Below are 21,646 nucleotides of genomic sequence, written 5' to 3' on the forward strand. Positions count from 1 at the left end.
AGGCTTAACGTTCGCAGAAAGGAGAGGTAGTAACGTGGTAAAGTATGGTCGTTTTTGTTTCTGTCAATTTGTTCGAACACCACCGTGTTCAGGCCAATTATACACTTACCAAAGAGGTGTATGTCGTTAATTTATTTAAGAAGAAAAAGAGTGCAAGAGAGAGTCTTTTGCGAGGGAGGGGGAGGGAGAGAGAGAGAGAGGGAGAGAGAGAGAGAGAGAGAGAGAGAGAGAGAGAGAGAGAGAGAGAGAGAGAGAGAGAGAGAGAGAGAGAGAGAGAGAGACGTGTGCATCAAGTAGGCTATTTTGGCATACATACGACACAAAACGAGAGAGAGAGAGAGAGAGATGGGTAAGATAATAGGCCACTTGGTGCACACACAACATGGAGTAGCATGGGTCTGTTCCATGTAAGAAAACACAAGCGGGGAAAATACATAAATTCGGTGATCACGTACACACAAATGTTGGATAGGGTGTGACAGTACATGCATCAAGACGGGGACTCAGGGCTGCGTTGAGCACGGGGACCTTCTCCTTTCCTGTCCTCCATTCCTATGCAATGCTGCGTACCTTTAGTATTTGGTAGTTTATCTTATGGGTTGTCTGACCCTTTATTCTCCTCCCTTTGATCGGTGGACGAGTACTTCAATCATACAATGACGCTCTCTTCAAGTGACCCAAACATGAAATGCATACACATTCATATCGTATAGTCGTAGTACACACGCACAATCATGTCATACAGTTTTCCATGTTCCCAATGATGATCTGTAATTTTTCGCACTATCTCGCAACATTTGTCTATGTTTTCCCTGATATTGAACTTGGTGCGGTCCATGTCCACTCCACTCTTCAGTCGGAACTTCGTCGTGACCTATAGAGGGGAAATAAGAGGGGAGGGGAGGTGCAGTATTCAAAATACCCCAGCGCGCGCAGACACGAAAGGTTCTACCTACCATGTACCAGGCTAGCCGCAGGGGTGGGTAATACCACGGACCTATTATTCTTTAGTTCGATGCAAAGATGCTCTAGTTCATTCATCTCCTAAATTCGTGTTCCCTGGTCGTGCATGTAGTTCTCAATTGGTCGTGTATTATGGTGCAGGATACCATACCTTTGCGTGCGACATATACCTTAAGTCATAGCTCATTATTGATTTGACAATTCTCGGAAAAAGGGCAGGCGTGATTGGTACAAATTTCGTTAAACAAAAAGATTTTTAGGCAAATTGTGTCTGTATTATCTGTATGCCTTCGCTTAGGAGTAACGATCATTTATTGAAAAGAAAAACCTTCAACAACCTAGATGATTAGTCATGACACTGATTTCGTAATTCCTTTTTAAGAAGCCCTTTATTTAAAACAATGTCAGTATGGAAAGACGGGCCTACAGCCGCCATAGACCGGCCACGGTGTGAGAGGCGTCGAGCAACATGAGCAACACTGGATTAACATGAAAAAAATCGGTTCCCCCCTTTCCCCCACCATCATGTGTGAAAGCATCGCATACATATATATATATCTCTTTTTAACACAAATGTCACGTGACTGGAACGCCACAAGGAGTTGTAGGCCACTCCTACATCAGCGCCATCTTGGGGTGGGGTCGGGCCAGTGCACAGTCTAAGTCTTTCCATGAATTAGCTGCCGAACCAGAATTCCTTTCGGTAGTTCGAGAACTTTCGTTAGCGTCAACTTTGCGTCAGCATGGCGTCACTGCAACCTTGTAGCAATGCCATGGTTCGTTCTTAGGGCGGGGCAGCAGGCGGGTTCTTCCGCCGACACTCTACTTTCTCACTGCACCAAGCGGAGGCAAGGTGGCTGCCGCCCGGGGGGGGGGCAAAAAGAGCAATGGCGGTGGTTTTGTCCTTACCGGAAGTCCGCAGGAGTCGAATGTCAAATGACTCCAACCAATTCTGCAAGGCTGAGGGGAGCGTTCTGTCAAGAGTGGGGCCCATGCCCTAGCAAACAAGCTTTCGAGTCCAGAATTGTCTCACGGTGGGCCAGGCCTGGAACCGGAGGGGTCAGCCGCCGGAGTTCAATGGCAGCAGTAGCAGCAGCTCTTCGGTACGGCTATCGGAGAGGGGCCAACAGCAGCTACAGCGGCAGTTCAGATGGTATTGCCACCGGAGTGGCATCAGTTGCAGCGACAACAGCAGTCCGGAGGACATCATCATCGGAGTGGGCCCCTACTTACTTGGCTGCGGGGGCCCACTCCCCGCGTCGGGTGCTAGCGGCAGTCCTGGTGAACCCTGTCCTTGGGTGGTTGCCTGGCGGCCGCGTGCAGGGGTGCCGGCTCAGCCGAACGGCGAATGAAGTGGCAGGGCGCAACCCAGCTGGCCGACGTGTGAAAGACCTGGTTGGGGTGCCCTCGTCTGCTGGCGAGCCTCCACCTGGGGAGGTGGGGGAGGCCCGTCCGCGTCGCCTCCCCCTGCCAGGGCACCAGCCCTCATTAAAGAAAGAAGAAGCAAATGGGAAGATCCGCACGGCGTGCCAGGGTGAAATTCAGCAGGCCGATGAAAAAGATGGCAGGGTGCAGCTTAGCTGGCCGGCGAGTCAAAGACGGTTGGGTGCAGCTTAGCTGGCCGGCGAGTAAAAGGCTGTTGGGTGCAGCTTAGCTGGCCGGCGAGTAAAGGGCTGTTGGGGTGCAGCTTAGCTGGCCGGCGAGTAAAAGGCTGTTGGGGTGCAGCTTAGCTGGCCGGCGAGTAAAAGGCTGTTGGGGTGCCTGGCAAGCCTCCACCTGGGGAGGTGGGGGAGGTCCGTCCGCGTCGCCTCCCCCCGCCAGGGCACCAGCCCTCCGGCGCTTCGTATAGCCTCCGGCCTATTCGCACAATCGGCCGCCACTGATGTCAAGGGACTCCTGCATGGCTTTTATAGCCCAAAATCAACTAAAAAGGACCGCCCAAAACAGGCCAATGTTGCAACTTCGAGGAAGGAGAGGCGAGGACGGTGTCACGTGGACGAAAATGCTTTGGGATGCAGGTCGCAGCAGACTGTCATGTAAATAGTTGTTTAAAACATGTTCTAACCTGTTCATTTTTGCCGGAATGTTGTTATACTTATAATTTATTAAAAATGTTTGACCATACTATTTTGCTGGAGCGTTGTACGTATCAGCGATCTGGTTAGCGTATTCGGCGTTGCTCGATTGCACGTGATCCTAATCAAGTGTGGTGGCGTTGATGGTGGGTATCAACAAACTTCCGGTTGTGTCTATTGGGGTCCCTATTTTTGTTCAGTTCCAAAAGGACCGGGCACTGGGATTTCCAGTGTCCGAACCCTCTACAGAACGCACATTGGTTCCCATCTAAGTCTCTCCGTCCGTTGTAGGGTGTAGGTGTATGGTCTCTAGGGGGTAGCTTTCTAGGGGCGGTTGGTTGGTAGTTCTCCTTCGGGGGTTCCCTTCCTATTGTCACCCCTTGCAATTGTGCTATCATCACCCTCTCCTTTAATTCCTTTTTCTTCTTCTCTGACGCCCTATCGTTCTCGTTTTTCTGGTTTTCGTAGTATTGGGCCATCTGGAGAATTGCTGCGGGTTTGGAGGCTGCCCAACTACTCTCGCTGGTCTGTAGTTTCTGGGAAACTTCTGGCGACAGACCCTTTACATAATTCTGGACAAAGAGGTGGTGTCCGGTTGCGGTGGTCATGTCTTGGCCACTGTAGTCGGAAAACACAGTCTCGAATCGGGAGAAGTATTCAGACACGTCTTCCTGGGGTTTCTGGCGGCAAGCCGTCACTATCGACCAGTCTACCTTTCTTTCAGGGATTAGAGTCTTCAGCTTTTGTACAATCTTATCTGGGAGCTCTAGGATGGCTTTCGGGGGTTTCTGTCCTGGTTCTCGCTGTTTATCTATGGTATCGAGTTGTACCCAGGTATATCCGAACGGCTCAGCGTGGTCAACTTTCCGGATTTGTTTCCACACATCAGCCGGCAGACATAGCCCAAAGAACAAGTCGATATCTGCTAGCGTCATTATCGTTGAGCCTAAGGCTGTACCTAATTCAGTGTAGAAGGCAGTCGGGTTCTTTCTCAAGTCGGGTAGGGTCTTTCTAAAGGTCAAAATATCTTGCCGGTCCCACGGCTGGTAGACCCAGTTATATACAACCCTTCCCTTCGCATCTTGGTGGTTGATGTCGTCGTGTGTTCCCTGACCCCGTGGGGGGACCCAGTAGGGGGCAGCTTCTTTAATGGGCATCATGGCATCGGCCCTTCCTCCCTGGGGTTTAGTTGCTATGGGGGTTTCTGTTTTGGTTGTTTGTCCATGTTCTTTAAGGTGTCGGTAGACCTCGAGTGTACGAGTGAAGAGGTTCGCTACATCGCCCTCTCTTTCTTCTCCGATGTCTACCTTTCTATATAGGGCCGCTAAGCCTTCGGGACCTTTATCGTGGTACCTATCCTCATATGCATTCAGGGCGTGATAACAGAGCCGTACGACAAAGTGTCGTCTGCGGTTGTCGGCATACGATTTATACACGTCCGTTATATACTCCTCACTTTCTTTTCGCTCCACCAGCGTCCCTACTATCTTGTCAATTCCTGCTCGTTCATCTTTAGTTAATCGATTCATTCTGGTGGAATCGTTCTTTCTCATCTCATGGTCATCTAGCGTTATAGCCGACGTTGGGTTCAGTACAAGAGGCTCAGCCGGCGCGGAGGCCGTGAGGGCCGAGGCCCCTGTACTGCTTTCGTTCGTGTTCGGGGGTTGTGGGTGTTGCACTACTGGTTGGGAGGGTGCATACGGAGGGGGCATGTAAATGGTCGGGGGACCTAACAGTAATTCGTCATTCGTTTGCTGCTTGGAGGACAACACAGGGTAGAGCAAAGAAGGGGTCCTAACAGCGTACTGGCCTGAGGTTTCGGGCTCCTGTCTTAGTTTAGTTTCCCTTCTCTCCTTTATGTCTTCTTCTAACTTTTTAGCGGCAAGGTGAGCTGCCTTTCGTAATTCCTTTTCTGCTTTTACTTCTTCCCTCTTTTTCCGTTGCGTCGCTTCTTTGCGCCACATGCCAATACTGTCAAGCATAGTAGGCGTCGTCTTATTGCTACGCAGAGCTACTTCTAGCGCTTCTATCTTGCGGTCGTCGAAGGATCCCATCAGTGGCCACTGACTTTCGGGCTCCTTCTTGGTATATTTATGCCACAGCTTGCTATAAGCCACGGCGACTAGTCCATATTTAGTGAACATGTCCTTATTAGGGGTGCCTTCCAGTGGAGCCGGGTGGTTCACCTCTAATAAGCGGTCCGGGCAGAACCAACTACCAATCAGTGGGGAGAAGATAGGCATGACGGGTTTCAACGGGGACAAAAGTCAGCACTACCTATCTTTTCACTGCTTGCAAAGACTAGACAGAATATCTCTATTCCTCGTTATTTGTAAGCAGAGAATACCTCCAAAGAACCAATATCGAACAACTAGTGTTCGGACAATCAATCAATCAATCAATGGGGAGATAAAGATAGGCACGACGGGTTTCAATGGGGACAAAAGTCTGCGTTACCTACCCTTCACTATTTGCAAAGACTAGACAGAATATTCCTATTCTACGTTATTTGCAAACAGAGAATATCTCAAAAAGCACTATTCTTCAAAACAATCAATGTTCGGACAATCAATCAATGGGGAGATAAAGATAGGCACGACGGGTTTCAATGGGGACAAAAGTCTGCGTTACCTACCCTTCACTATCTGCAAAGGGAGAGAGAGAGAGTATTTCTACTCCTCCCCGTTTGTAGACAGCGAATATCTCAAAAAGAACAATCAATGAGCAATACTAGTATTCAAACAATCAATCAATTATTTCGCACTTTTGTCGTGTTTCACGACCTTACCCGGACCGCATGGACAGTTTCTCGTCTTCCGCCTCCAGCGCCCGATCGTCCTCTATTCTCCGTATTTGCCGCGGCACTCCTGATGGTTCCCAGTCAGGACCGTAGATCACTCGAGAGAGGTCTGCTCGGAACCAGTGAAGTTCGGATGATCGGCTGCCAGACGAGGGTCTATTGGGCAGGAGCTCTCCCGATCGTTGCAGTCGTTCACTCTGTCGTCGGGACCTCTCCCACTGGATCCACGTGTCGCTGATGGGCCCCACGTTTGGGACGCCAATTGTTAAATGGTAGCGGCAGTTTCAGTCGATAACCTTCCAAGTATTTGCCCGGCGATAATCGCCTCTCATACCACTCGATAATTTACCAATAAAAGAGGCAGGCGCCGGAGACTGGAAGGCAGGAAACAAGGTTTTATTCCGTCGGAGCAGAACACATCAGATCAGACAGCAAGGTATCGTCACGAGGTGCTCTAACTGCATCTCTGAGACCTGGTCTCTTATACACTGGTTTATTGCTTTATTACACATAGTACATTCTTGAGATTCTTTTGAAGTACGGGGGAATATCCCCTGGAGCCCCGGTTCAGATCCGATCCCACACATAGATACAGTAGAAGTTCTCACCCTACCCGCAGTGGGAGATGGCTATCGCGCAGCAGGGAATTCCGCTAATTCCCGGGGTGTGTGCAACTGGCCGGGTCTCAGGGGGTAGGGGCTTTGATCTACTGTAATCCCTTTGATGTGGGGTGTTTCCCTTACAGTAGGGGCAATAAACTGCATCCGCAGGGCTAGGTGATGGCCTGGGACCAGTTCGGACAATGGGGCGCAGAGGAAGGGGGTTATCAAAGGAGAGGCATGACCATGTATGGGTTGTCGGTCGGAAGTGGTTCCGTAGCAGGGTCGCGCAGAAGGAGAGGGTTTATGGCCTGTATGAGAGAGCGGGGGTGGCCGGCGCGCGGGGGATGCTTGCAGCGTCAGGGGAACGAGCTGGTGATTGACAATGAGAGAGTGGGGTGCCTAAGATGGCGGCCGTGCATTCGCTGTGCGTGGCGCTGGGGAGAGGCAAGATGGCGCAGATAATGTTCAGTTTGCAAGCTAAATTTCCACACTGGCAAACTCTGTAAAGTGGCGCTAATGTGTGTGGGTGTAAATAACAGTCTGGCCTGTCTGCTGTCCGCTCTGTATTGCTTTATTTAGGTATTTAACTATTTTTTCTCTCCATTCCGAGGTTTTTCTTTTCAATAGAAAACGGTCAGAAAATGAGGACATTTACAGCCAAAGTGTTCAGCCTTTTTTGGATCAATTTCACAGGGGAACAAATAAAGAAAAGAAAAGAGACAAAAAGAGATGGAGGAATAAAGAGAGGAGGGCAGCCGCCAGAGGCAGATCAGGAGTAGTGGACACGGTCCTTGCCATGAAGGAAAAGAGACAGCGTTTATTTTTTCTCCGTTCTTTGCCCTTCCCAGAACGGCTGAGCCTTCCTGCAGCATAACAAAAGGCAGAGGGCGGGTGGCCTCTGACTCCAGGCAGGTCAAGTGCAGGGCCATTAGGTAGCGCTTTCGCGTGCTAATGGCCCTGCGATAACAGAAGGGAGAGGGGAAATTCCTTTGTCCCCTCGTCCCCCCCACCCTTGTCCCCAGTGTCCCCCCACTCCAAAATCTGGGGGGGGATATATCCCCCGCGTCCCCCACACTTCCTACACCCATGACAGAGCCCAATTTAAAAAGCTGTCTCCGTAGAGCCGACGGAGGGAAGGGAAAGTGAAAGTAACGTCGTCGTACACGTTCACGGGCACGTTCACAACCTCCAGTCGCCCCTGCGCGTGCCCATCTCCTATCTCCCTTCCGAAGCAAGTCAGTAACAATAGATCTCGCTAGCGACAGCGCTTCGCGCTGCGTCTCCAGGCGAGACCTAAAAAGGACACTTAAATCATCCGGGCCTGGCTTCTTCAGGGGCTTCAGACGGGCGATGGCGGAGACCACCTCTTCAATCCAGATAGGAGCCTCCAACCCATCCGCTTCATGGATCGGGAGAGGAGTAACTGCTGCGCCCCGCAAGTACTCATGAGGGTCCGCTATAGGGGACTGGGCGGTATAGAGCATCGCGTAGAAGACCCGAAAGGCTGCCGAAATATCGGAGTCATGCGTGACCTCCGATCACTAGACCACCCGCACCGTTTTCACCGCTTAAACCTGCTGCTGACTGCGGAGGCAATCAGACAGCATGCGACCGCCCCTATTAGAGCCAACGTAGTATTTTTTGTTTCAGCCGCAGCACCACGTATTCAGCCCCATCAAGGTCCTGCTGCTTCAGCTGAAGCCGCTCTTTTTTTAACTGGCGCCAAACACGTTTGTGAATGGCCTAAAGTTTCTTAACCCGGCCCTCGAGGCCCTGTCTTTTAGCCCGCCTGTCTTTGTTATTGTAAGCCACTTTAGCGATGAAAGCACCCCTCGCGATTAGTTTGAGTGCCCCCCCCCAAACGGAGGCCAAAGGCGTGGAGCCGTCATCATTGGTTGCTAAATAGTCAGTCAGTGTACGTCGGAGGTCCTCCACCACTTGCGGAGACCGCAGGAGGAAGTCCCGTAGATGCCAGTGTGATGGGGACGGTGGCCCGAGAGGTAGGCGCAAGGACAGAGTGATAGGAGCATGGTCCGAGAGGGAGTGGGCCTCTATGGTAGAGGCCTGGGTACAGGCCCACGCTGTTTGAGTAACAAGAAAGTGGTACAATCGGGCATACGACTTATGGGCAGCAGAATAGAAGGAGTAATCCCGTTCGTCAGGGTGTAAGCAACGCCAGGCATCTCTGAAGCCGCCGTCTTCAAGCCACACCCTCCCTTTCCCCGATATGGCGCCAGCGCCGCTGGATCTCGGGCAAGAGCGGTCCATCCCTGCATCCATAACCAGATTCAAATCTCCCCCCACCACTACTAGGGAATCAGGTGTGTGAAGAACCTCGGCCAGGGCATTCAGCAGAAACTTCTCTTGGTGCTCGTTGGTGCCGTATAATGAGGCTATAGTAATATTGGAGGAGCCAATGCGAAGTCGCAGCGCGAGGAGGTGCCCCTTAATCTCCGCCACTGTACCTACAACTGAGCCCCGAAAGTGCTTGGAAAGCAGGATGGCCACCCGACCCTTTTTATTTCTCCCCAAGGACCAAAACTGCAAAGGAAACCCTCTGTGCTTCATGCGGTGTGTGTCGCTGTGGAGGAGGTGAGTTTCTTGGAGTAGGCACACATCCCCTTTCGTGTGTTCAAGTAATGAGAGCACTGCCTTCCTTTTAGTGAGATTGTTAAGACCTCTGTGTAGGCCGAGGAGCCCTGGCCAAGGACCCCTGGATCGTAAGCTCACCGGAAAGAGAACCCACCCAACCTAAAAATAATAAAAACAAACCCCATAACAAGTAAACAACAACAAATAGAAATGTACCAAGTCCATCTTGAACGCTGGGCAAGAGACAAAGGGGACAACCAAAGAAGTGAGGATCGTCCCTGGGAAGAGGCCCTCTGCCCCTGCCGGACCCACCAAGGATAGAACAGCCCCAGTAACTCGTTACCCTCATTCGTTAGTGTCCAAGGATTCCCGTAGGTGGCTAGTGATGGGACAAAAGTCTCTTCTCTTTTGGAGAGTACTAGCCGCCATGTCCTGGAACAGCTAAGGGGAGTGGTCCCTGAAGCGCAGAGTTGACAAGCGCGGGCCGCATTAAGGATCTCCTCATTCATTGTGAAGTTGTGGATACAAATCAGGATGTCCGCAGGAGGGTGATTCGGCTGACAATGCGGACTCACACGGTGGCAGCAATCGATCTTGATGGAGGACTCCACTGGGGTGCCCGGGACAGCGTGGAGGAGGTCCTGTACATACCTCCCAAGGTCTTCCCCTTCTGTCCCCGTTGGGACTGCACGAATGTGGATATTGTTCCTTTGCGATCTGTTTTCCAGGTCCTCGGAGTGCGATTGAAGGTCTAAGTGCTGGTCCCGTAACCACAGGATTTCTTGCTGAAGCGCTGCAATTTCTTCATCCCTGGCTGTCACGTGTCCTCCAGTGCTGCCACCCGTTCTCCCACAGCAACTACATCTTGCCGTACTTCCCGGAGATCGGCCTGCAAGTTAGTCTTGATGGCCAAGATATCCTCTCTTTGGGATGCGAATAAGGCCTCCAGGAACTCCCTCGTAACTGTGCTGTCGGGCCCTCCCCCCCCCGGGTGCCACGCCAGAGCCAGAGGCATCCCCCACAGACTTCAGCAGGAGATCCAGGATGGATCTATATTTTTTATTCTTGAAAGCCACCATTGTTAGAGTAGGAGGTCAAGCAGATAAGACGGCGTGCGGGTCCTCAAGAAAGGGGAAGCGTCGGCGCCGGACAGTTGGCGTCGAGGTGTGAGAGTGCGCCGGCCCCCTGAAGTATCGCCGCTGTGACCAGAAAATAATAAATACTTGTAAATACATGAGGGACAGGCCTACTTGTAAAACTGGTGCCACTGTGAACCACGACCAGTTTACTAAGAGTATTAGAATGTGAAAGTGATTTTTTGGTCTATCTTTTGGATTCCCCTTCTGTCCTACTTTACGAGCACTCTCCCCTTTTTTCACACTCCCTTTCTCTATTGAAAACATTAAATATGCTGATCTGTGATAAATATAAAAATAATTGAGAAATAAAACAGACACCATTTGAGCTATACTTTGTGCCTTTGTGTTATTTGAGGATATACATGCTAGACTTGTGAAGGAATTGGTGTTTCATTAATGATGCAATGTGAAGTCTATATGTACCTGATATATTTTTACTTAATGAATGCTTCTCAGAATTAAAGTGAAAACCTAAGCAGTCTAGGACCGTGGCAGTGTTACATCAGTTTTATGGGGCAATCTGATAACCGTTTTCGTATTCTCACTCTCTGGAGACTTTGCGGTTGCTTTGTGAGCATTAGGCAGGTTTGACAGACCAGGTAAAAGAATACTGAGCTTCTTCCTGAATTTTCTCCAAGATTTTTTCAGTCAGAGGCTACTAGTGTTTTCGATAAACTATATGAAAAGAATAACTCGCCAGACAAGGACCTTCTGCAAAGATTGAAAGTTAAAATAATATGTCTTGATGAGGGGAATTAGTGACAATAGTGGTGAAGTTGGTGAACTAATACTCAGACAAGGAAAATTAAAAGAATTCCAGGCATTTTCATCTTTCACTCTATTCTTCGGGCAATTAAAAGAATAAGGGCAAAGGGATATTTGGTATCCAAGGAATCAACATCTTAACCAGGTACCGAAGGAGTACTTAATGCCTTTCCCTGCAGACCTTGAATATGGCACTTGAGGTGAACAACAAGGTGCTGGGTAAGTAGGTCCTGATGGATTCTAAGGAGCCTTCTGCATGTTCTCTATATTATCCTCTTACATGACCCTGTAACCAATTTCAGAACTCCTGCAGAGCAACTAATATACTGACAAAAGCCAATACCGCCCTCAGAAACAAAATGGAAAGGACCTGAGGGAAATCACAATACTCATACAGCTCTAGTGAACATGAATATGTACTAAGATTTTGCCCGCAGATTGGAACACTTTTATCCCATTTCTACAGATCTGTACAATCAGTTTTTTATATGCATGCCAAACACTTGAAGGATATCATACCTCGTGGAGAAAACAAACAAAATGAATGCTCCAGTTTGATTGAATGGAGACTAAGGGGTCGATTAGGGTGTAGGGTGGATTGCCACCGCCCGAATGGCGGTGGCAATCCGCCCTACAACACACCCCGCCACCCATTTCCCCCGCCATATTAGTATGGCGGGGGGGGACCCCGGCGGACGGAAAGACCGGGCGGAAAAGGGACCTGATATGGTGGCAGTGTCTGCTAGACACCGCCATCCATATTAGGAAGGCAGTGGGAAGCTGCCTTTCCCTGGCGGCGGAAAGGCATGCGGATTGTGACTTCGGGGGCCCATTGCGGGCTCCCAGGGTATTGGGGGGGGTGCACATGGGGGGTACCATACATTGTCATGGACAAGGTGGCAGGCACTGCACGGTGCCTGTCACCTTGTGCATGACGATGCACACAGTGCATTCCCAGCTTTGTGGCGGGCGGTGCTGTGAGCACTGCCCCCAACAATGCTGGGAATGGAGGATGCCACCGCCATGGTGGCATCCTAATTGCAGGTGCGGGACCGCCGCACCACTGGCGGCCGGTGCCAGCACCGCTAGGGTGGCGGCTAGACTAAAGTCCGCCCGCCACCCTAATCGGCCCCTAAGCATTTAAGAGAATGGAAGACACAAGAAGAACAGGTACAACAGTAAAAATGGTGGATGTGTCGGTGTAAGCGATTGACAATACATTTTCAACTCGACACAATACAACCATAATTTATCGTCAGTACTTTGGCCATTCACATGGTGCAGAGCAGTGCTTTAAATGGACAGGTAATCAAGTACCTGGTACATGCACTTCTTTCATTTAAAAGGGAAAGCATTTGCACTACTTAGCAGGAGTGCAACACTTTTAACAGGAGAGTGCATGCACTTGTCAGTAGAGAACAGTTACACGCGATGGTAGGCACTTTCATTATATATCAAACAATGAAGAGCACAAACCGAACTGTCCCGCTTTTGCGCTCTATTCCTCAACATGTTACCAGCCACACCAGTCACTGAACGAGGTCAAATAAATTAGCTAAGCACCACACAAAAGCACACATATTTTACTCATCTGGGTTGCAAAGGCAGTTTGAGTAAGTCTATTGATTAATAAAAAAAAACATCCAAAGTATGAGGTAGTGAAATAAATAGATTCTATGAACATTCGCGATGTCTTATACTTGAACTCAGGGAGTCCTGTTTTCAGGACACATATGCGTGCACCGGTTTAAATGCTATCAGAACCCGAGCCTGCCTGCATGACACACATCCTCCCAAATGCACATCTGATACAAAGCCGAAGTAGCGAAGGTTCATTTCCTGGCGCATAAGAGATGAAGGAGCCGGAGCCCGGGGCGGCGGCAGGTGTCTGACCGAGGGTAACCCCGCCGTGGCAGACAGGCTGCGCGCTCAGGAATCGTTGTTTTTCAAAATGACTCACTTTCCAGTTATAAAATTGTTGCACATGCATGCGTTCATAATTCTGAAGATTTTATAAAATACCTCTCGCACAGGGTGTGCCCTTGCAGAGCTCTTCCACCTGCAGTCCTAGCAGAATACTGCCCCTGTACGTGCGGTTCACTGCGTCGATGGCGCCTTTCCGTGAATCGACAAGGAGAGCCTGTCACAGGATGGGGGCTGAGGCCTGGAAGAGCCTTTAAATACTGCTCAGTGAAACTTGACGCAAATAGTCCGCCCTTCACCGAGGACATAACAAAATCTGTGAGTGGGATACAAAGGAGCAACCGGCTGACGTGACTGGCACCCGGCCAGGAGGAGAAGCCCACCTCGGGAAGAGCTTGTCATTTAGAAACCGAAAGCACTGTGCAGCCCTCGCTGAGCCCGCGCGGGGTGGGGGAGAGGGGGTCAGCACTGTCCAAGTGCGGTCATCCTGAAACCGAAAGCAGTCTTTGAGTCGGTTAAAATCCACGCCTATCTTATCCACGAACAAGTCACAAATTATTTTGTTATTCAGACTACTTCTCCCAGACCCCAAGAAAGAGGCAGCGCTCATGCAGAGCCCCCAGAACAGTGTTTGATGTTTTTTATTTATTTATTGTATGCGTTTTTATATAGCGCGGACTTTACCCGAAGGCGTCAGAGCGCTTCACAATAGCAACAGTAGCTTTACAGGAGGAGAAAATTACAAGTGGGCATGTTACAAAAGCAAACGTTACATTACAAGTGACGTGTGCAAGTTACATAAGCATACAGGATACAAGTAGAGGTTTAAAACTGCAATAAATGGCAGACACTCAAAACACAAGAACACACTGGGAAGGCACTTCTATAGGCATGGAGTACAGACTTTTCTATAGTCTACAGTCCTACAGTTAGCTTACAGTACGATTCAGAGAAATAAAGGTGGGGACACAGCCAAGGGCACAGGGTGAGCTCGTGCAGCTGGAACCCTACAGAAAACATCTGGAAACACATCATATTAAAAACAGATTCCCGTTATTTCGCCATTACAATGTTTTCCAACGCTGATCTCATAGCCAATCCCCGCACGTGTCCCTGGCACATCAGTAAGCACGTCTCTACTGTTTTTTTCACAGGCAAACAAACACCTGAACTGACCACAACACAAATGAACCACCCCAGAGGTTCCTGCCGCATCGATGTCATCAGTGCCGGGCACACACCTGCAGGAAGAACTTATTTTGTTGAACACGATATTCTGATGAAAATAATGAATGAGGCACTTTAGGACACCGATGTCTTTCTAGTGTACGTAATTCCCTACACAGAAGGACCCTAGATCCACCCAACCACACTTATCCATCTGATTAGCACCACTCAGCCAAGACTAGAACACCCAGGGCAACTACATATGGCAATTTACAGCAGACGCTATGCTCTCCCAATTTTCCTTCTTAGGCTCCACCTTTACTCTCACTTTTAGATTAGTGTCAGCTTTTTTAGGTCTAGCCTAGCAGCGCGCATGCACTGCTCTGCGAGGCATGTAGTATTTAGTTAGGTTGGTTGCGCCACGCCCACCGCTTTCCATTTGTTCCTATTTGTGCCTTTCTTAATTCCTTTGTTCTTATTGGCAAGATGTTGCTCTTTGGCCCGCCTTTAGGCGTGTTTTTCACATTGTGGCACCCACCCATGTTGCACGTCCCCCTACATTCTGATGATTGTATTTCCTGTGTTTGCCGCACTGTTTTTTTCACTTAATTGGACCCGTGCCGCGAACACAGCAGCTCTTTGTGTCTTCCCTGCCACGCACCTTTCAAAAGTTCTTTGTATATTTATGCTTTCGCTCCCCTGCCACACACATTTCAGAAGTCCCTTGTTCCCTACTTCTTTACATGCTGAAACGGCCAACCACCATTTTCTTTAGTTTTCTTTACTTTTGTTGCAATCGGGACACCCATGCAGTTTACACAATTGTAACAAAAGTAATGAAAACGAAAGGAAAGGGCAGGCGGCCACTTTCAGCATGTAAAGAAATTGGAAACAAGCATTTGCAATGCAATTAGTCTGGCATTTATGCAAGTTTAAGCTACTGGCATTGTAAATGACAATGCCTTTTATTTATGGTTTAAAAACCAAAACATAAATAAAAGGCATTGTCATTTACAATGCCAATAGCTCAAAGTCGCGTAAATGCAAGACCTATTGCATTGAAAATGCTTGTTCTTTTATGTATTGTGCTGCACACCACTGAGTGGCCTCGAGTACTCAAAGGAACACGCACAGATGCAGCCTAGACATTGGCACTCAGGCAGGATAGAGCGATGCCTTCAGACCCTATGTATTCTCAAAGTACATAGCTTACTGGTGTAGGCCAAATGACTGTTCAAAGTTACATTGCGCCGCATGGATTATGACGATAATCGGGGAATTGAATGAGGGGGGAGTGTTATGAGACCTTCTTATTTTTAGCTTCGACAAAGACTAAAAACTCAGTCCCTCTTCTTCCTTTTGTCAGTTCTTTCCCTTTGCCCTCCCACAATAAAGTTTGAATCCAAAGCATCTTGCACTTTTCCACCAATTAGATAATGAGGGCACATTCGCTACTGGTTATTACCAGAGTTGGGGACATTTAGGCAGGATTATTTTTGTGGATCTGAAATCCTTCTCTCTTCCTAGCTTGCCCACAGTCCAAAAACCAGGGCTTAATATACCTTTCCGCTGTCTTTCCTTACCTTAATTTGCTCCAAATAATTCTGCACTTTCCTACTGATTTGATAATTGTAGTGAAGTTTCACTTGCTACCCACTCAGTATGAGACCAGGATTTTATTTGAAAAATATTATTGTTATGCATTGCCCAGGTTAGTTTGTTTTTCTTCCGGCAACCAAAAGCATTACTGTTGATGTGATTATTGCTTTTACGAGGTGACTTTTAGAGCATTATACCTTAGAAAAACTAGCATTACGTAATGTGGAAATTAATTTCCAGCTTTCTTTTCGTCCTCTTTACAGTTGTAATGCAATTTATTTTAAAAATTCTTTTTATTGACAATTGAATCAATTACATAGGTACATCAGGTGTTCATATGATTGTTTTACACACGCAGGGTTTAATCAGCTAATGTCATTACAATTCAACTGTGTAGCATTTTATGGTGAATCATGGACATCCAATGCAGGCATTCTTGGGAGGGTACAGATATTCCCTCTATATACATTCCAAGCAGTCCAGATGGGGACCCATTTCTGGGGGCAGCCTCTTGCCAGGTACACTGTTTTGTCTCTGAACATGCACCAGTCCATGTCTCTCATCCAGGCCCCCACTACTGGGGCATGGCCGGTGCCCCAAAGCTGTGCAATATTATGCTTGGCTATCATGAGGCCCAGCGTCACCCAGGTTTTCTGTGGTAAATTAAGGTTTGTGGGCTCCCACACATTTAGGAGGCACCTTTTGGCCTCCAAGTGAATGGTCATGTTCAGTTCGGCACTCGCGATTGCATGCACATCACGCCAGTATCGTTGTATGAAGTCACAGTCCCATAGAATATGTAGGAATGTTCCCATCTGCCCACACCCCCTCCTGCACTCCCCACCTTCTGCCCTCCCTATTTTCACCAGGCAGGGGCCTGTTATGCACACTCTGTGCAGAATTTTTAACTGGACGAGGCGTAACCTCGCTGATATTGCCACCACTCGCGGGGACATCACTGCCTCCGTCCAGTCTTCATAGTCAAGAATTATTCCGTCGTGTTCCCATTTTTTTCTCTTGTGCGGCTGAGAGGGTCACTCGCGTGGTTGATAATTTTTTTGTCCGTTAGTGAGATAGTTTTGGTGGGTAAGTACCCGTCCATCAGTCTGTCCATGGAATGCAATTATAAATATGTTTTAAATGAAATCTCTCAGTGTTTGTTATGGCTTTCTGCTGATACCAATGCAATGAAGTTGGATAAATATCACAGGAGAGGGACTGCATTCAAACCAGTCACGTTTCAAACCCACCCCCTCCCATCAAAATAGATCTAAGCATTGCAGATTCCGTCTCTGAATGGAAAACGAAGTACAATATGCCGTTGTTGCTTTAGAGAAATCATAATCTCAGGCCGTTTTTATTATTCATCATAAATAAGACATAGAACATATCAACATAGCATTAAAGAGCAAAGAAGGGAACATATTTACATTATTTAAACTGCTACATCATTGCAAGGAACTGACACATTCAAGCTATTACAATGGCAGAGTCAAGCTTGACTACCCCTCAGGCCCCATTCCCTGTGGCATCACCTGTATTCCATTGCACTGGACCATGGAGAAATACCCCTTTTTGGTGGTTCCATTCGTTGTCCTTACAAGGCGAATCTACCTGTCCCCGCAGTATAGAGGAAACCAGGGCCAATATCAAACTTGTCCCCCAGCAGCATAATTCTCACTGCCAAGATCACTCACTAAAGTATCTCCCTGGCCACCATTCGAAGATGGGCTGGGCCGGGCCATACCTGGTCTTACCAATCCCTCAAACACCCATCAGGGCAGCATAAGGTAAGGCTATGGACACCTGCTGTAGCAGACGCCACTATCCATTCTCTAAAGATTGTGTATCCATGCCCTGTGTTGGGACATCAACTTTACTTCTTTGCTGCTGGGCATTTCCTCCCCTGTGCTAAGCCTTTTTCTTGGCTATTTGGGGTAGTTTGCGCGTAGGCCCCTGTAATGTTTTGTCCACATAAGGTATCCATGCCAAATTTGCGCCCATTTTTTCCAACACCCTGAGAATTCTAAAGGTACCCAGGGTTTGTGGATTCTCCTGGAGGGAACTCAGACATTAGCCAAAATGCAACTACATTATGTTGTTTTTTTAAATGGGGAAAAAGTGCTGTAGTCTGTTTTTTCCTGCAAATGATATCAACAAAGGGTTTGTGGTGCTGAAATCACCATCTTCTCAGCTTTCAGGGACAAGCAGACGTTTGTCAGAAAACACAGTTTTACACAGTTTTGCATTTTACTGGAACAAAGCCTATTTTTGCAACTTTTTGTGCTTTCAACCTCCTTCCAGTTAGTAGTAGAAATTGGTGTGAAAGCAATAATGGTCCCGGAAAGGTATACATTTATGAAAAGTAGACAAAACTCTGAATTCAGACTGTTTGACTCTCCGGAGGAGGTGTTCACTTGGACGGACGAGACGGTGCGGCTGCGCCCTCACTCTCCACCTGGGAAGGAATCTGACTCTTCCTCTAGTGGGGCGACCCGTGGCGAGCCTGGTGGTCGGGTGAAGAAGTCTCGCCGCTCCAGGTCCAGGAGGCGATCTAGGTCCAGGGACGCACTGGCGGGCGGGGGGTTACCAATGGAACAGACGACGCCGGCGGACTGATATCCTCTTTGTTATATGTACATTCATGCCTCTTAGATATACAATATCAGCGGTCAGGGGAGCTCTGTATGGGCTGCCATCCTGGTTGGTATTACCAAGATGGGATGGGGGCTAAGGGTTGATGGGTTGTAGTTTGGGGACCCATTGGTGGGGGTGGGGTGGTACCCCCTGTTGGGGTCTGCTGGCGCTGCCTGCCGCAACAGGTACTTCTCTGTTCTTGAGGTACGGGGTGGGGGGAGGGGGTTGCAGGGGTTGTAATGGGTGTTGTTGCTGTTTTCCTATCGCACTGTCTAAGCGTGGGTTGGGGTTGCAATGTGTGTCATGTCCTGGGCGGCTGGGACTCGTCTGGCTTCTGATGCTCTGCCATGGCAGCCGATACGGGTAGATTGCAGGGTCCCTCCGGGTCCCTGCGCATTTTGAGCTGGAATGTCAGGGGGGCGTTAGATAAGATTAAGTGTGGCGCCATCCTTAAGCAGGCCAAGCGTGCGGGGGCGAATATCCTGATGCTTCAGGAGACACACCTCATGGGGACGAAGGCGCTGTGCTTCCAACGGTTTGGATATGTTCAGGTGTTCCATGCGGGTTTTGTGCGAGGTTCACGGGGGGTGGCGGTGCTGGTTCATAGGCGAGTTCCCTACATTCATGTTAGAGCGTGGAGTGATGCACAGGGTAGATATCTTTTTCTACAGGGGGAGGTGTGGGGAGAGCCGGTGATCTTGGGGAGTGTATACGCCCCGCCGCCGCTGTCCTGGGGTTTTGTTGAGAAGCTTGTGACCGTGTGGGCGGATATCCCTCAGGGGCTGGTGGTGGTGGGTGGGGATTGGAATGACGTGCTGGATCTGGCCCTAGATAGGCGGAGGCCCGATGGGGCCCCGGCTGGGGGCAACATCACCAAGCTTCACTCCCTCATGATGGGCCAGGAATGGGATGACCCATGGCGCCGGTTGCATGGTAGGACCCCGGGATTCACCTACCTCTTGGCGGTCCACGACTCCTTCTCTCGTATCGATTGTATCTTTGTGTCCCGGAACGACGCGGGCAGGGTGGTGGCGGCAGATATCCTCCCCCGGGGGCTCTCAGACCACTCGCCGGTCGCTATTACGCTGCGTGTCGGTCCTAGGCGAGGCCCATTCCGGTGGCGTCTCTCTGTCTGGAGCCTCCAGCAGGCGAAATACAAGGAACACATGGGAGACGCCATAGATCACTATTTGCAGCACAACGTGGGGACGGTGTCGACGGCGGCGTCCCTGTGGGAGGCGATGAAGCCCACACTCCGCGGGATTGATATCTCCTTCTGTGCCGCGGCGCGCAGGGCGCGTAGGGATACCCTTGTGCGGGCTGAGGTGAAGATCTTGGAACTGGAAGAGCGCGGTGGCAGTGGGGGGGGGGACAGCGGGCCCGCCGCCAATTATTGCTGGCGCAACAGGAACTCTCTTCCCTCCTGCTAGATGAGGCCCGTCAGGCATGGTTGGCAACCCGCAGCAGGATCTACCAGTGGGGGGACAAATCTAGCAAACTCCTGCATCGACATCACTGGGCCCGATGGACGGCCGATTTCCGATCCGTTGGCCATCGCTGAGAGCTTCGCAGATTATTATGCGGACCTCTATGCGCCTCGGGGATGTTTGCCGGCGGAGATGGTTGCCCGGTTCCTGGATGACCTTCCACCTAAGACCCTGACCGATGAAGTAAGGGCGGACCACGATCTTCCCTTTACGGTAGAAGAACTGAATTCCGCTCTTCAGGAGCTGCAGCCTGGTAAGGCGCCGGGTCCCAATGGATTCCCAAACGAATTTTTTAAGCGCTACTCTCAGCAGCTCGGCCCTCACTATTGCAGAGTGGTGGAGGAGGCCAGGGAGACGGGTAGTCTGTCCAGAGCTTGGCGGCACGCTGAGGTGGTGGTATTTTACAAACCCGGCCGGCCCCCTGAGCACCACGCGTCCTATCGCCCCATCTCTCTTCTCAACGTGTAGGCTAAGGTCTTGGCGAAGGCGCTTGCTAATCGCCTCCGTCCCCACATCTCGTCGCTTGTGCACCCTGACCAGGCTGGGTTTATGCCCCAGCGCGCGACCCGCCACAACCTATGCAGGGCGCATGCGGCTATTGCGGCAGCTGGAAAGCTGGGGGTACATGCGGCGTTATTACTTGCGGATATGGATCGGGCTTTCGATTCCCTGAGCTGGGAATACCTCTTTGTCCTCTTGCGCCGCTTGAATCTCGGCCCTCGCTTTCTCTCATATCTGACCTTGCTTTACACCGACATTACGGCGTCTGTGCGAGTGGCGGGCTCCGTCTCATCGGTCTTCCCCATTGGTCGAGGCACCAGGCAGGGGTGCCCTCTGTCGCCCTACTTGTTCGCCCTGGCAATGGAGCCCCTTGCTGCGTGGGTGCGTGTCGACGCGCAGGTGTCAGGGTTTGAATGGGCCACTGGCCTGGCCGACCGAATTGCCTTATACGCAGACGACGTGCTCTTCTTTCTTACACAACTGGATAGAACTGGCCCGTGGCTGCTGCGCATAATGCAGGTATTTGGGGAGACTACGGGCTTGTATATGAACGAGCGTAAGTCTACCCTCTGGGTCTTGGGTACTGGGGCAGATCCGGGTGCTTGGGCCTCCGCGGTGCAGGTGGCAAGTGGGGGGCTAAAATATTTGGGGGTGTTCCTGTCAGACGCTCGGTCGACCTCTTGGGAACAAAACCTTGTTCCGGTGTGGAACAGGGTGCGGGATGATATTCAGACTTGGTCTCACATGCCTCTATCCATACATGGTCGTTCGGCCATCTTCAAGATGGTTGCCCTTCCTCGACTGCTTTATCAGCTACAAAATCATCCATATCCCATTCCCTCGGGTTGGTTTCGCCAAGTCAATGCTATACTGGGCCAGTTTCTCTGGGACGGAGGGGTGGTGAGGGTGGCTCTTCGTACATGTTTTAAATCCTCGTATTGCGGGGGACTCGCCACCTCCGACATTCTCTCGTACTATATGGCCTCCCACCTGCTGGTCCTAATTGAATGGTGGTACGGCGACAGGGCAGATCCAGCGTATAGCCTTGAGCGCCGCTTAATGGGAGATCACTCTCTGCATACACTCCTCTACTCTGCGCCTTTGCGGTGCTCTTTACCGAGCGTGACGCAAGTGGTCTTTCAGATCTGGCGACAGGCACTGCGGAGGATGGGTTGGTGGAATCGCCTCACTGGGGAGACGCCCTTGTGGAGAAATGGTGGCCTGCCACAATTGGCGACCTTGTCGGTCTTCCAGGACTGGGATGCGATAGGAATCTCCACGTTGGGGGATGTCATGAGGGGGTCTATTTTGAAATCCTTCCAGGAGCTACAGGCGGACTTTCACATGCCGCGCACCTAAATTCTTTAAATACTTGCAGTTCCGACATGCCCTCTCT

At 50.1% G+C, this 21,646-nt stretch overlaps 1 protein-coding gene across 1 annotated transcript in view; it reads right to left on the reverse strand.

Annotated features, from left to right (window-relative positions):
- The window catches only part of LOC146812650 (solute carrier organic anion transporter family member 4A1-like), a 542,408-nt gene extending 529,205 nt beyond the window's left edge, over positions 1 to 13,203 (reverse strand). Inside the window, exon 1 of the mRNA XM_085619748.1 lies at positions 12,959 to 13,203. The gene's annotated coding sequence lies outside the window, so the exon portion shown is untranslated. The remainder of the gene's footprint in view (positions 1 to 12,958) is intronic.
- Between the last annotated feature and the right edge of the window lie 8,443 nt (positions 13,204 to 21,646).

Source organism: Triturus cristatus, chromosome 7, assembly GCF_964204655.1.
Source record: "Triturus cristatus chromosome 7, aTriCri1.1, whole genome shotgun sequence".
Lineage (NCBI taxonomy): Eukaryota > Metazoa > Chordata > Amphibia > Caudata > Salamandridae > Triturus > Triturus cristatus.